The 14,959-nt window shown below is 36.0% G+C and overlaps 1 protein-coding gene across 4 annotated transcripts in view; it reads left to right on the forward strand.

The window, feature by feature from the left end:
• Positions 1-14,959, forward strand: part of DCC (DCC netrin 1 receptor) — a 1,150,608-nt gene that overhangs the window by 822,039 nt on the left and 313,610 nt on the right. The gene's annotated exons all lie outside the window — the stretch shown is intronic.

Raw genomic sequence — 14,959 nt, forward strand, 5'->3', positions numbered from 1 at the left:
TCTTATAAAATTTTGTGGTTTTTTTTCTATTAAACTTCTAATGTTATTTGGAAAGATTGATTACTGATGAGCAGTTTGCCAGCTTTATCTTGTTAAAATTTTTAAAAATTATAATCGAAAGTCTAAATGAAATGAATGACTACTTGTAACAAACTACATTATTTAGACACCTAGTTGTATCTACTCCTTTTTCTTTTCATTCATGATACTATTCCGTTTGGGTTCCTGTTCATTTTATTTTTAAAAAAAACCTATGTTTCATTTTAGAATCATCTCACATGCTATTGGAAGATGGTGAAGTAGAAATTAGAAATCTTTTAATTGATAAATATGAGGAAATAATCTTTGCATGTCAGTTTTTGGGTGTTTTAAATTAGCAAGTTGATGAAGAGGGAGCAGTAACCCTCTGATATGTAGTCTAGTGCTGGTTTCATGCTCTATACTTAGCAAAATCTACATTCTTCTTTTTTCTACTCAGACAAGGTCACAAAGACTAAATGCTAAGAAATTGGAATAAAAAATGTGTTAGTGGTTGGAGAGAGGGCTGAACTGTACAAATCTTAGAAATATTTGCCTCGTAGAAATAAAATGCCAAACAGCATCTTTAAAGGCATAGTATGTACAGGTATCAGATAATGTTTAGGAAATACAGGCTCCAACACAGGATCCAGAAGCTACAGCAGGGCACTAAGCCACATTCCATGCAGTACGTTAGGTGACATCACTGGTTGTTATGCCCATAAATGAAGCCAGTTCTATCTCTAAGTATCTGTTCTTGAGAACGTTTTTAGTGTTTGTATTTAAATCACTAAATAATGCCAACTTCCATTTCACAATGTCTATGTTTTAGTCATCAATTTCTTTATTAACTTATTCTTTATAGATCATATATAAAGAGAATCAATATCTTTTATGAATATATGATATTTATAATCAACAAAGTTGAATAAAAACAAATTAGGTAAAATATATATATGTGTACACACACACATATATATATATAATTTTTTTAAATGGTGCATGCCATGTTGTATGCAGACCAACAATTTAAAAACTCATCAGAAACTCTCTAAAGGAAAACCTCATTTAATTTTGTAATGGTAGAACATAAATGTTAAAAGCTTATTTATTTTCGAAAGATCCAATTTCTATGAATTATCTGAATTCTTTACTTCCTAATCTTAATGGTATCCTAAGAATTTGTTTTAGTGTACATTTCAAGGCTGACTGGCCATGATTATATTATGTTTCTGATAAAAACCATAGGGAGACAGCCTTGTTTTTTTAAGACTGAGCAACATTATTTTTTCTTCTATCAATTCCATTGTTTCTAAGTATCCAACTAAAAATATCAATTTATAGAGTTTTATTTTTAACTTACTTTCTCTTATGCCAACTTTTCAAAGCCAAGGAACAAGAAAGTATTTTTCATTTGACCCTGACTCATTTCATGAAAATACTACTAATTATATAATATTTTCTACCATATTTAGTATCATTAATAAAAAGAAAATCAGACAGTGATTATTTGTATCACACATATGGCCTTAGTTTATAAAACAAAAACAGTAACATAATTCAATTTATAAATATGTTTAATGAACATCTGCTATGTTCCTAATACTGTTTCCTGCCATCTGAAGCATGTTAGAAAAGCATATGTGTGTAATGAAATAATAGCACTTATGGATTTCAGAAGATTCTTAAGGAGGCAAATATTCCAAATGTGTAACAATAACAAAACAAAGTAAGGGAACTTGTAGGAAGTTGTTAAGTGAAATATTACCATTTCAATCATGGGTTTGCATGTGGGCCCATTACCTGGGATGGTTGAGGCATAGTGTCTAGTTATTTTTGTATTTTTAAATTACATCATGCCTGCTTCCTCAAGCAAGTGTTGTATTTCAAAGACAGCTGCCTTAGCCCTTTTGTATGTCTTCCATTCCTTCTCATTCAGTAAGTAGTCTGAGAATTTGTGCAGAGGACCTTATGTGTGCTGGTTTCAGTAAGCATTTACTTTGCTTAGAAATTAGCATAAATGATGATAAAACTAAATGCCTGACTGAATAAAGTATGTTGCTTGTTAGAACTGTTGTCTGATATAAGTGATCTTTTCCCCAGAAAATGAAATGTAGAATCTTTCTGCTTTGGTAACATGAAGGAGCTTAGAATTTTTTCACCAAGGGCATAATAATGACCTTAGAATTCTAACCATGTGTTGGCCTTTAATAACAGCATCATTATTAAATCACTTCTGTTCTTACTGCTGCATGGAGTAAGAATTCTTTCCTTTACAGGCCATTGTTTACTTGAATGGGGGTGGGGAGTGACCTGATTCTGTTTTGTTGAGAATTGCCTTAGATAATTCCCCCTCTTACTTAGTAGATACATAGATAAGAATAAATCAGGCTAGATAAACAGTACATTCAGAATATCCTTTAGATGTACAAAACAGTTAGCCAACTCCTTCAATTCATTTACATTAAGAATACTGTGTAGCTCACTTGCTGTCTTTATTACCGACATTAGAATAAATAAATTATGTTATCATGACTAATAGGTACTATATGTGTATTTTATCTTCTGTTGTTAACACAAAATGCCATTTTGGCAATTTAAAAATATGTCTAGGATAAGGAACACCTCATCTTCTTCAAGCCTGCTTGATAGTGTACCAATTGCTGAGGAAGATGGAACATTCTAGAGATCCTGTGCTTCATTTCCTCTCCTCTCCTCTCTTATTTCTCCTTTGTCTCTCTCTCTCCTTTCCTCCCCTTCTAGCCCCATACCCACCCCCCTCCTCAGCTTATGAGCCTACTGTTATTTTTTTTAGAGGAAGTTCAAAGGCTGATTTTATTATTCGGCTAAAATTCAGAATTTAGAGGCAAGGGAGGTGGGCAATTCTATCATTATTACTTTCCCTGACAAAATGATCTCATCTTTTGAAAATGGGCTTCATCTGGGTATGCATTTGGTTGCTCCTTTTATCACTGTTTTTCCAAATATGATGTAGTAATTGTACACTAAAATTACATAGCTTTTATACAAATTGAATTTCAAGTTTTCCATAATATTTGAAAATATTAACTCTATTATGAAAACCATATTCTCAAGGAATAAACACTAATGGAAAATATGTCTAAAATATAAATCAGCCAGCAACTGTTTCTAAAACTGCATACATTTTGTAGTAATCATTTAAAGAGATCAACAGCCCCAGATCCAGTTTATGAAATAATCACCCAGAATAGAAAAGCTTGATTTAAAGGAAGGTTTATGTCCCCTGATTATATCTTCCTTTTGCTAAACCCTTGCTTCTTCCCCCTGCCTTTATGGTGTGTAATTTCTCCACTGTATTATCAGCTGGATTTAAGTCCCTGCCTGCTTAAGACTTGTCTAATCTTTTCATACCACATGTGGAGAGTTTTTGAATTATTATTTGGGGTCCTTTAAGATGCTGTTAAGGCAGTTTAATCGTGAAGAATGTTAAAATGGACCACATACTGGCCTAGGGCTTCAGTTAGAATGGGAAGCCTATTTGCTAGACCACAACCCAATTATCCACAAAACCCTTTTATATTTGAGTTGTGAGTAATATTCTTAGTCCATTATATTTACACTGAAAAGATGAGTGAAATCCACCCACCCCCCCAGGTTGAGTCACTTTAGAATATATTATCCAGAAGCATAGGCATATTTTCTTTTTTCCCTCCTTCCGTGGATATTCATTCATTTATTGACTCATTCATTCATTCATTCATTCATTCATTCAAATAGGGCTCTACTTGTACAGTTGTTATGAGGGAAATGAGAAATTTCTGAACATCATTTGTTCAATATTAGTACCTGAATCCTAGGGCAAGTTTCTTAATCCTTGAGACCTCAGTTTCCCTAACTATAAATTGAAGATATGATTTATTCCTCTTCTTTCTAGAAGAAATGTGATAACATATGAGAAGCTCCTGAGTCTTCCCTGGCATCAAGTAGACAGTCAATAGAGAGAAACTCCCTGCCCCTGACAGGATCAAATGGAAACATAATCCCAACTGCCCTGCACTTAACAAACAAAGTGGGACACTCAGTAGGTAATAAAGTTCATATAATACCTTTTTGATAGTTTGGAACTAGCTTGATTACTATACAAATCAGCCATTTATATATTTTACTACTTTTCCCCTAATTATCATCTGCCTATAATTTTTCAGGCCATTATAGACTAGGTTGTCATCTCATCTTGCCTAATGCATATCTTTGTATCCCTAACTGAACTTTGAGGTCTATTATCAGAAAACATACCATCATCCCATTAAATGTGTCACAACATTGCTGTCTTATGAATAACTGGTTACTTAAAATTTGCTTGTAAAATCTCAGCCATACTTATTATATGGCCAAGGTATTAAATTCCAATTATATTTTTACTTCATCATGATTCTGTAAATTAAGAAAATCAAGTAAATCATAGTTCTGTCTAGCTCATTTATTTTATAACTCGAGCTGCTTTTCAATTATTAACTGTACTGCATGGTGATTTGAGTGAATATTTGGGATGACTGTGGTGGCAAAGTTGACCATGAACCAATGAACAATGCATGGTCATGTGCATGACTGTTGGTTAATCATGGAAAGAAATAATGATAAGCATTGACATTCCATCTTTTTTTGGTAGCATACAAATGCTGATGCAATTTAAAAGTCTCTCATTGTAAAACATGCTTTTAGGTTTTACAAATACAAGATGGGAGACATTAAAGACTTATGGTTTGGTATCCTTAGTGAGAGAAGCCTTAAGGAATCCATTTGTATATAATGGTCAGTTAGGTGAGGTATTATGTCTTTTATAATGACAATTCGAGGTAGGCTTGGAAGGATGGGTTGTTTAATCATACTAGAAGAGTTCAGAGCAAGTGTGAATCACTCTGTAGTTCATTCATTCATTTATTCATTCAATCAAAAATTGTTTTTCATGTTAAGTTCAAGAACTTCACTCTCCAGTACAGTAACTATTAGTCACATGTGTTTATTTAAGTGCATTGGAGTAAAATAAAATTTAAATTCAGACACAGTAGTCATATTTCAGTTGTTAAATAGCACTTAAAACTTAAATAAAATTGAGAACTAAAAATTCAGTTCCTCAGCCTAATTAGTCACATTTCAGTGGCTTATATATGACTATTGGCTACTATGTGGGATGGCATAGAGAACATTTCCATTATTGCAAACAATTCTATTGGACACTATCAATCTAGACACTAATTTAGGGCATGAAAATACAAAAGCGAGTCAGACATTGTTCTGACTCAAGAACTAGTAGTCTAGTGGCAACCATTTTAAGCAGAACTTTAAAAACATTTAACAGATTAGTGCTCTTTGAATGTTGAAAAGTGAATTATACATTGAATTAACATAAAAGATTTATTTTTCAAAGACCAGAGAATCTAGATTTCAACATCTTCTTCAGTTAGTTACTTAAAGGTCTCTAAATATTTTCTCAGGGTAAACAATGTAAGTATCTTTAAAGATGAAGGACAAAGATGATGTGTTCCTTGATTCAGCAGTGGGACAGTCTAAGTTCCATTTCCCCAAAGGCTTCTCTTGGCTCACTGTTATTCTCTTTTACTCTGAGCATAAAGCATAATTTAAGCTTCTTCCATTGATGTAATCAAACATTTAGAGAAGTTATCTGCTTGGTGAAAAATTAAACAGAAATTATTATGTATGTATGCTGGTATGTATATATATGTGTATACACACACATATGTATATATGTATTAGAGACTTTGAAGAAAGAGGACATGGAAATATAATAATAATAAGACGTTTTGAGGAAGTATGGGTATCCAGTCTGGGATAAAGATGTTTCCCCCCAGAATAGATTGATTTTAGGTTTAATTGCATAGTTTGGTTATATACCCTATTAAAAATGAAAGTAGGTTGCTGGCTAAAATGGAGCTTGAGCATCTTTTGGGATATTGTCATTATGCTGGCACAGCCAAATAAAAATCTACTCTAAAGATAAAACAGCTGAGCTGAGTTTTTTTATGGAACTCCTTCAATTATATTTGATTCTGTGGAGAGCTGGTGAACATGACTAGTGAAAAATAAAGACAGAAAGAGAGTATGGTGTTTATACCTGTAAATATACCTCATATTTATACATCTGTATTTATACCCTCTCTTGAGAAGCTTTGTTAATCTATGCAGTCTATAAACATTTATTGAGCACCTACGTACCAAGTGTCAAGGCCTCTATAGGTGCTGAGGATAGAAAGTAAAATAAGATGAACAGAATAATACCAAAAAATTTAGGGATGAAATTTCTGATGAAAATATATCTGTAAGATACATTGTTCTAAATCATACTGTGAGATCAAATTATTTCCTCTTTTTTTTAACCTAAACTTACAGTTACAAGGCATTAGTGTATAAGTACTATATAATTTAATGCATATATATCAGGTTATGGTATTATAACACTTAACATAAAATTATATAACATAATATCATTAGCACAATCACGTAGATGCTGTTTAATACACATAATGTTATAGATATAGTGTTCTGGTGTGAAATATTAGTGTAATTTAGAAAGGATCATGTCAAGAAACTTACAGTTGACTTAACCTGATATGATACCTAACCAAAATTAAATCACTTCATTTTTTTATGGATTCTTTTAACCATGGCTGGTATTCTGCCTGCTATAATATATGATAAATCTTACATGCTACACAAAAGGGCAATAATGGGACTATTGTGCTCTAACTCCAATGTTCCTGAATTATATTGTTTTAATACAGATATTATTTCTACTCTGTAGGAAGATATCTAGGCAAAAGAAACCCCTAACAGGTCTATTCTGTGAAAAACTCTTTTCTTTCTCAGCCCAAACTTTCCACCTTGGGAAGCCTCAAATCATCCCCAGTATAGAAATTGAGTTGGGCCATCATTTCTAATTATGGGATATTTGACAGGTACAAGGGGTTGCCATGGGTTGAAATCGAAAGATTTTAAGGTGATGATATGCAGTTACTGCCTTGGATCGCAGCTGTTAAAACCAGAGTCAGGATGTTGCCGTCAATGCTCAGGAGAAAATGATTGTGGGGTTTTTATCAACTGAAAGTCAAACAGTAGAACTCTGAGCCCACGGTTGCACAAGTAAGTTACTAATTACCACCTAATTAAAGCTATAATTGGTGTTCCAAGTTCCAAGTGGAAGAAAAGTGGAAGATGGTTAAGAACAGTGATTCAGAAGTCAGACTGGTTTTGAATTCTGGCTTTTTCATTTACTAGCTAACTGGAGTAAGCTAGTTATGCTAACCCACAGTTTCCTTGTGTATAAAAGAGAAACATCTTTCAGGAATGTTGTAAATTTAAAAGAGCATCTATAAAATGGATCACAACAATACATCCTCACATGATTATTCAGAGAATTAAATGAGATGATTAGTGTAAAAGACTTAGCCTGCTACCTGGTACTTTGCCAAACCCTCAATAATGGGCGCTCCTCTAATCATGCATTCCTCCATTCTGGATTCTCATTATTCCTCATGTAATCATGTTCCTTAACACTGCACATAATTGGTTCATCTCTATCTCTGTACTTTTCACATGTGTTTGAAATGATCTCCTTTTTCTTTGGGTTATTTCATAAGTCTCTTCTATTTCTATTTTAAGATCTTATGTGGGGCGCCTGGGTGGCTCCATCGGTTAAGCGTCCGACTTCGGCTCAGGTCATGATCTCACAGTTCGTGAGTTCGAGCCCCATGTCGGGCTCTGTGCTGACAGCTCAGAGCCTGGAGCCTGCTTCACATTCTGTGTCTCCCTCTCTCTCTGCCCCTTCCCTGCTTATGCTCTGTCTCTCTCCGTCTCAAAAATAAATAAACATTAAAAAAAATTTTTTTTTAAAATAAAAAGATCTTAAGATTTTTAAGAGCAGAGAGCAGAAAGCTGACTCTCGCTAAGTCACCACATGGATCAGTCTCTTAGTCTGCATAAGCTCGTTTTTCACTCCCCATATTTGTTTGAACCCTATCAGGCCATTCATTTATTCATTCAACAAGTATTCATCTTGTACTTCCAAAGAGCTACCCTGTATTTTCCAGCACTGGGAATTCAGCAGTAAAAAGACAAAGTACTTATCCTCATGGGGTGTTTATTTTAGTGATAGGGATGTACAATAAACCAATAAAAATAAAGCATGCAGAAGAATAAAACAGCTTAAGGGGGTATAGAATGAGGAGAATAGAGGTGATTCTAGAAAGTCAGGAAAGCCTTTCTGGAGAATGGGCATTTAAGGGGATATCTGAATGAATTTGGGGGGAGGGTGCTGTCAAAGATCTTGGGTGGAGACATTTGAGCCTAAGAGAGTAGCAAGAGCCAAGGCCCTGGAAACGAAGCACAAGAAGACCACCATGCTACAGGAGAGTGGAGAGGAGAGAGGGAGAGGGAGAAGTGGAGACAGAGGTCGACAGGTGACTGGGCCAGGCCATGAAAAGCCTTGGAAGCCACAGTAAGGAAGATAGATTTCATACTCAGTGAAGAGACATATATATAAGAGGGAGTAACATACCCTAATTTTCATATTTAAAGCGAGAGTGGGGAGAATAGAAAGGAGGCTAATGCAGTGCTTTAGTCAAGAGATGTTGGTGGCTCAAGTTTTGGTGTTAGGATTCAAGATACCTTTAGAAGGTAGGGACAAGACTGGCTTCACGGTATGGGATGGAGAAAAGACAGGAGTCAAATTTACCATTAGGTTTTTGGCCTCAGAAGCTAGGTGAATCATTGGGGCCTGTTGTTGTAATCAGAAGACTAGGGTAGGAGCTAGCTTGGAGGGTGTGTGGAAAAATCAAGAATTAATTTTTTGACACATTAATTTTAACTGTTAAATTCATTTTCTTTTCTTTTTTTCTATATTTATTTATTTTGAGAGACAAAGAGAGAGAGAGAGAGAGAGAGAGAGAGAGAGAGAGAGAGAGAGAACAGAAGCCAGGGAGAGGCAGAGAGAGAGGGAGAGAGAGAATCCCAAGCAGGCTCAGCGCAGAGCCTGTTGTGGGGCTCAATCACACAAACTGTGAGGTCATGACCTGAGTGGAAATCAAGAGGCCAATGCTTAACCAACTGAGCCACCCAGGTGCCCCAAATCCATTTTATTTTCTAAGCAGACTGTGCTTGAGGAATGTGTCTAATATTTTGAATATAAAAATAAAAGAAAATGTCACATTCTGCTGGGTCGATGGCCAAATGAAATGTGGTGTTTAGCTTCTAATAGTGGAAAAGCTGAACAACTGGAAAAACGTGGACGAATTCTCCATGTTGTCAACTGTAAAACTTCTGTGCCCAAATGTCCCTAATGAATGAACTACAGAGATATGCACACTGCTGTGCACAGCCGACACTCATAAATTTGTCCATCATAGAGAAGCTTCCTTCCCGGAAAACCTCCCTATAGAACAGTGAAATGTAATTTGATGTGGCTGCTACCAGCAAGAAGTGCCTAAAAGGAGCCTCTGATCTGCAGCCCAGTCTCCCAGCTGCCGAGATTTTCTAAGGAACCTATCCAAAAGGGGCAACTTACTGCCAAAATAAATATTAGCCCAGAACCAGCTTGTTTTCTGACATGTACTTTGCCTGTGTTCATTAAACAGGAGATTGAATTCTAGTGGGATGTCTGTTCACAAAAGATCCAGAGGTTGAATCACCTGTTCGCTCTGAGACTACATAGGAATTTTACCAGCAGAAGCCTGGTTTAGGCCCAAGTGGAGGCCACAGAATTAAGGAGGAATTTGCCTTTTGTCTTCCAACATTTCTTTACCCTTTTCTCTATCTTGAAGGGTCTTCTATCCCTCATTACCTCAGAGTCTAACGTATTTACCCAATGATCTGAAACATAATGTTGAATCCATAGAATAGCTTTGACATAGTGGATCCCAATTATGGAATTTTGCAAAGAGTAAACTTTGGGATCAGAGAGTTAAGTGACTTAGGGTGGGTCAGCGTACTGGTGGCATCAGCAGACCTATGTCTAAACTGCTATGCTTGCAAAAATTGTGTTTACTTGTGTTTGTTTTTTGTTTCTGAAAACAGATACAACACTGAACCAAAAGCAAAAGACAGGGGTTCAAGATTGTGGTGTTCTCTATATTCTGCTATATATTTTTGAGGAAATCAGTTACCTTTTCTAATTCTCAATTTCCTCTCATAAAATAGGGATCATACTGCTTGTATTAACGTCCAAGGGCTGCTCTGTGAAGTGCAATGCATTAAGCAGTTTAAAACAACAGAAATGTATTCTCTGACAGTTCAGGAGACGAGGAGTCTGAAACAAAGGTGTTAGCAGAGCCACGCTCCCTCTGTAAGCTCTAGAGAAAAATCCTTCTTTGCTGCTTCCTGGTTTCTGGTGGTTTCTGGCAGTCCTTCTCCTGTGTCCACGTCTCAGTGTCTCTTTGCCTCTTTGTATAAGGACACCCATCATATTGGATTTAGAGCATGCCCCAATGCAGTATGACTTCATTTAACTTAACTGATCGTATCTGCAAAGGCCTTTCTGGGTATGCATGAATTTTGGGGGATGCCATCCAGTCCAGAACACATGCCCTGCCCTACAAATCACAAAGATTTGTTAGTAAGATTCCAAGTAATCTGCACAAGGACTGAGCAAACTATGAGGTGTGTATATATACTTTGATTACTCAAACTACCTTTTTCATTTAAAAAATAATCTCAACCATTGTCCCTCGAGCAGAGAAATGTTGAGAAACATCCTTCGTTTTCTTAAAAGCATACTTGATATGCCCCTACCTTCTTCCTCTCTCCACAATTCTAACCCTGCCTTGTAGGCTGTAGGACATAGTGCTTTCTGTATATTAAAGACTACAAACTGCTCAGGTGGCCCTAAGGGGACTAACAAGGGAAAGGAATCATCTGGATAGCGAAGTTTGCAGAAGCTGTCAGTGAGGACTGTTACTGACACCAACTACACACTCAGATTTCCACGGTTTGATCTTCAGTTGATAAAAATCCCATGAGCATTTCTTCCTGAATGTTGATGGGAGCAAGTTGACTCTGATTTTAACAGCTGCAACCTAAAGTAGTAATGGTGTGTCATCACCTTGAAACCTTTTAAGTTCAGCCCATAGCAACCCCCTATACCTGTGAAATATCCTGTGAGCAAGAGTTCTGGCCCAACCCAACTCCCATGGTAGAAATTATAAAATTAAATGTGTCAAAATTAACATTGTCAGAGCCTGGATTTGAATCTAATATAACATTCCTGCCACAATGTGCGTGCGTGTGTGTGTGTGTGTGTGTGTGTGTGTGTGTGTGTGTACAAACTAAGATTAGCCATAATAATTTTAAATAAATAGAAAAAAATAGTTAATTGAAAGTTAACTGCATTTTAGCAGTTCTTTAATGAGTTAAGATTCTTTTTACTTCAGAAAACACAGCCATGACAGGATAATGTTTTAAAAACGTCGAACATTATTGTGCTTAAGCCAGTCTGAATGAGTTATGCTAATTCTACTGCTGAGGAACATGCTAGATATATAATTTCTACTTTATGTTATAAATCACTTACTTGATCTTAACCCTTCATCTACGGTCTTTGTTCAAAGTCTTATCCTACAACTTCGCAATGAAATAAAAACTATTATTACTTCCATTTTTCAGGGGGGCTAATTGGCTTGTAGTTCATCCAAGCTCTTCACAAAAATTCTTAATACTCCTAGAAATAACTTGCTGCTACTTCTGGTGGTATGTTTCATCATTTAATATACTATTTAATCACAAATAACAATGTAATAATAGACTTAACATATTACTGACTTAGATTATACCAACAGCTTGATTAATTTTATCACTTTGAATGTGATTTGTTCTATACCCTCTCTGTTATTTAATGTTCTTATAGTAATTTTACCACTGTCTTTGGTAATATTGAATTTTCCCCCATTTCAATGCATGAGTTCTTGAATTAGCCTGGTGGCATTGCCTATATCTGCAATGTTCAGTATGGTAGCTACTAGCCACAAGTGGCTTTTAGCACTTGAACTATGGCTTGCTCAATTTAAGGTGTAAATGTAAAATAAACACACGATGTTAAAAAGTTAGTATGGAAAGAATGTAAAATGTCACAGTAACAAATCTTACATTGATTATATTTTGAAATGATACAATTTAAGTTTATTGTGTTAAATATATATTATTAAAATTAATTTTACTTACTTGATTTTTACTTTTTTAATGTGGCTTTTTAAAATTACTATGAGCATTCATGGCTCACATTTATACTAAACAGTGATGATCTACATGTATACCCTTCTGTCTTACATTCAACCAGGAATAAGCCAAGAAGATTGCCAATCTGGTGTTAAATTGAGTTTGGGAGTTACAAATATAATAGGTAAACTTAACCCTTCTCAAAGAAATAGTAATTAAAGTCTTGCCTAAATAGCATTCATATTTAGTCATTATCTTCCTTATTTTACTCTGCATTTACTAGATATCATAATCAATAGCCTTTGAATGTTTGAGTTGAAGGTATTTTCTTCCTACTGGTCTGACACTTTGTGGCACCAATGCAAATAGAAGCAATGGACTTGGGCTTGGAGAAAGAAAGGAAGCCTTGGATCCAAAGTTGCGCACCAGTGTCCCTGTGTAAAGTCGTCGTCCAACTTCTGTGAGATGATTTACTGCAGTAGTCTATTTGTCTTCCTGCTGCTATCTCTGAGCAAGCCTAAATCTTCCATGTGGTTAATAAACTTCTTATCTTTTGAATACTGAAAATAAAATAAACTTAATCCTCAGGGTGGTTCAGTCAGCAGACCGGGAGCCTTTTAGATGCTTCTTAGAGATAGAGGACAACTAGGTTTTCTGCCCTGTGCGATTATCAATCTTCCCCTTGCATGCATGTATGTGTAAGGGCGTTAAAGGTGCTTCTCAGTGATAAATGTCAGTGGAATCACAAAGTGAATATTAATTTCAGTATTGTCAAGGTCAGATGTGTACCCAAGTTCATTGTTAGTGGAATTTTTATTGTTGCTACTGTTAGGAAAGATATTTTATCTTGGGCTCTTTTTGCAAGAATCAGGGGAGAAGGGGAACAAAATTTCTTAACATGTGTATACATTACTCAGAAAAAAGTGCCTTAGCACAGCTTGATCCATTAACTGGGGTAATTATTTTGAGTGCTTTAAGAAAGATCAAAGTATGGGTTTAGAGGATCTAAGTAAGGTGGGGACAAAACAAACAGATGATCACAAAATCTGGAGACTTGTTGATGTTCCTGAAACGTGGCTAACTATATATAGAAAAAGAAAGACAAAAATTCAGGAGAAATAAATAAAGAAGAAAATAAAAGTCTGTGATTTGAGGCCATTCATTGAAGTAGGGTATGAAATTAATGGCTAGAACCTCAAGAAATTAAAAGAGAAATAAAGATGAAGAAAAGTATTAGGTTATGACTGTCCCTCTGGGGATAAATAATCCACTAGACATGTCTGTGTGTAGTGAATTGCCTCAGACCCAACAGTGGGTAGCAGTGCTGTGATATTCACCTGCTAATACACCCACACCCACACACCTGCCGGATCTAGTTTTAGTGGAGTATTGACTGTCTTAGTGAGCAACACCAGAAACACTCAGCAGTGCAAGTCAGAAATACAGGAGTCATCCTTGGTGCTTCCATCCTCCTCACTGCCCTACCTCTGATACCTCAAATGCTGCTGATTTTATCTTCCACGTAGCTCTTGAATCCCTGCCCACTGCCATTGTTCTTATTCCAGCTATTAACAACTGTCTTAGCTACTGTGGAATATTCTCCCAACTGGTCTCCCAATACCTACATTCACCGCCTTCAATTCACTCATTATGTAACTAACAAAATACAACATGCTTAAACTCATCAATTCCTTATCAGGGGCTCCTGGGTTGCTTAGTTGGTTGAGTGGCTGACTTCAGCTCCAGTCATGATCTCACGGTTCGTGAGTTTGAGCCCCGCATGGGACTCTGTGCTGACAGCTCAGAGCCTGGAGCCTTCTTCGGATTCTGTGTCTCCCTCTCTCTCTGCAACCCGCCCCCCCAACACACACACACTCACGTTCTGTCTCTCTCTCTCTTAAAAATAAATAAACATTTAAAAAGAATAAAAGAACAAAATCATTCCAAGGCCTTTAAGACCCAGTATGGTCTTGCCCTGGCAACCTCTCCCACCTCATCTGAATCCCTCATCTCTTGGCTCCTTGTGTCCTGCCATCTTAGACTATAAGTTCTATGGAAGTTTTCATTGTTTGCCCCACCAATTCTCCCAAAGCCTGGTACACTGTAAAAACTTAATTAATATTTATTGAGCATTTCCTGTGTGCCAGATGCTGTTCATAAATTGTTTATTATGAATCTCCACAACAAACCCATGGGGTAGGTATTAGTATTAACCCCATTTTTAAGATAAGAAAAATTAAACTCAAAGGTACTAAGTAGCATGAGCTGGCCACATAGCCTGAGCAATGGTACTGGATTTGAACACAGAGTCTCTCATTCTGGAGCCCATATTCTTTACCATTAGTCTCTCTCAACAAAGCTTATTAGATGGGATCTGTTTTTTGGCATTTTCTGCCTCAAAGAGAAGCCCAGATCTCCCATTTCTGTGAAAACTATGTGTTAGGAGAATAAAGTTCGAAATTTCTTCTTTAACTTATGGTCCCTCCCAAAAGAACCAGTTTACCCAAGGCAGTTCCTTATCTTTTAAAGCCTGGAAATAGATAAACAATAAATTTCTTTCCCAAAGAGATCGTATCTTTTTAAGATAGGATCTTTTTGTCATAATGTGGAAAAACCTACTCACTTGAGGATCTGAAAAAGATTGCCACTTCCTTCTTCTCTAATAAATGGCAGCAGGGGTCTTTTATAAAAGCAATCTATACAAGTCATTTATTGCTCTATTAAAACTACAAACATCAAA

Source organism: Felis catus, chromosome D3, assembly GCF_018350175.1.
Source record: "Felis catus isolate Fca126 chromosome D3, F.catus_Fca126_mat1.0, whole genome shotgun sequence".
Taxonomy (NCBI): Eukaryota; Metazoa; Chordata; class Mammalia; order Carnivora; family Felidae; genus Felis; species Felis catus.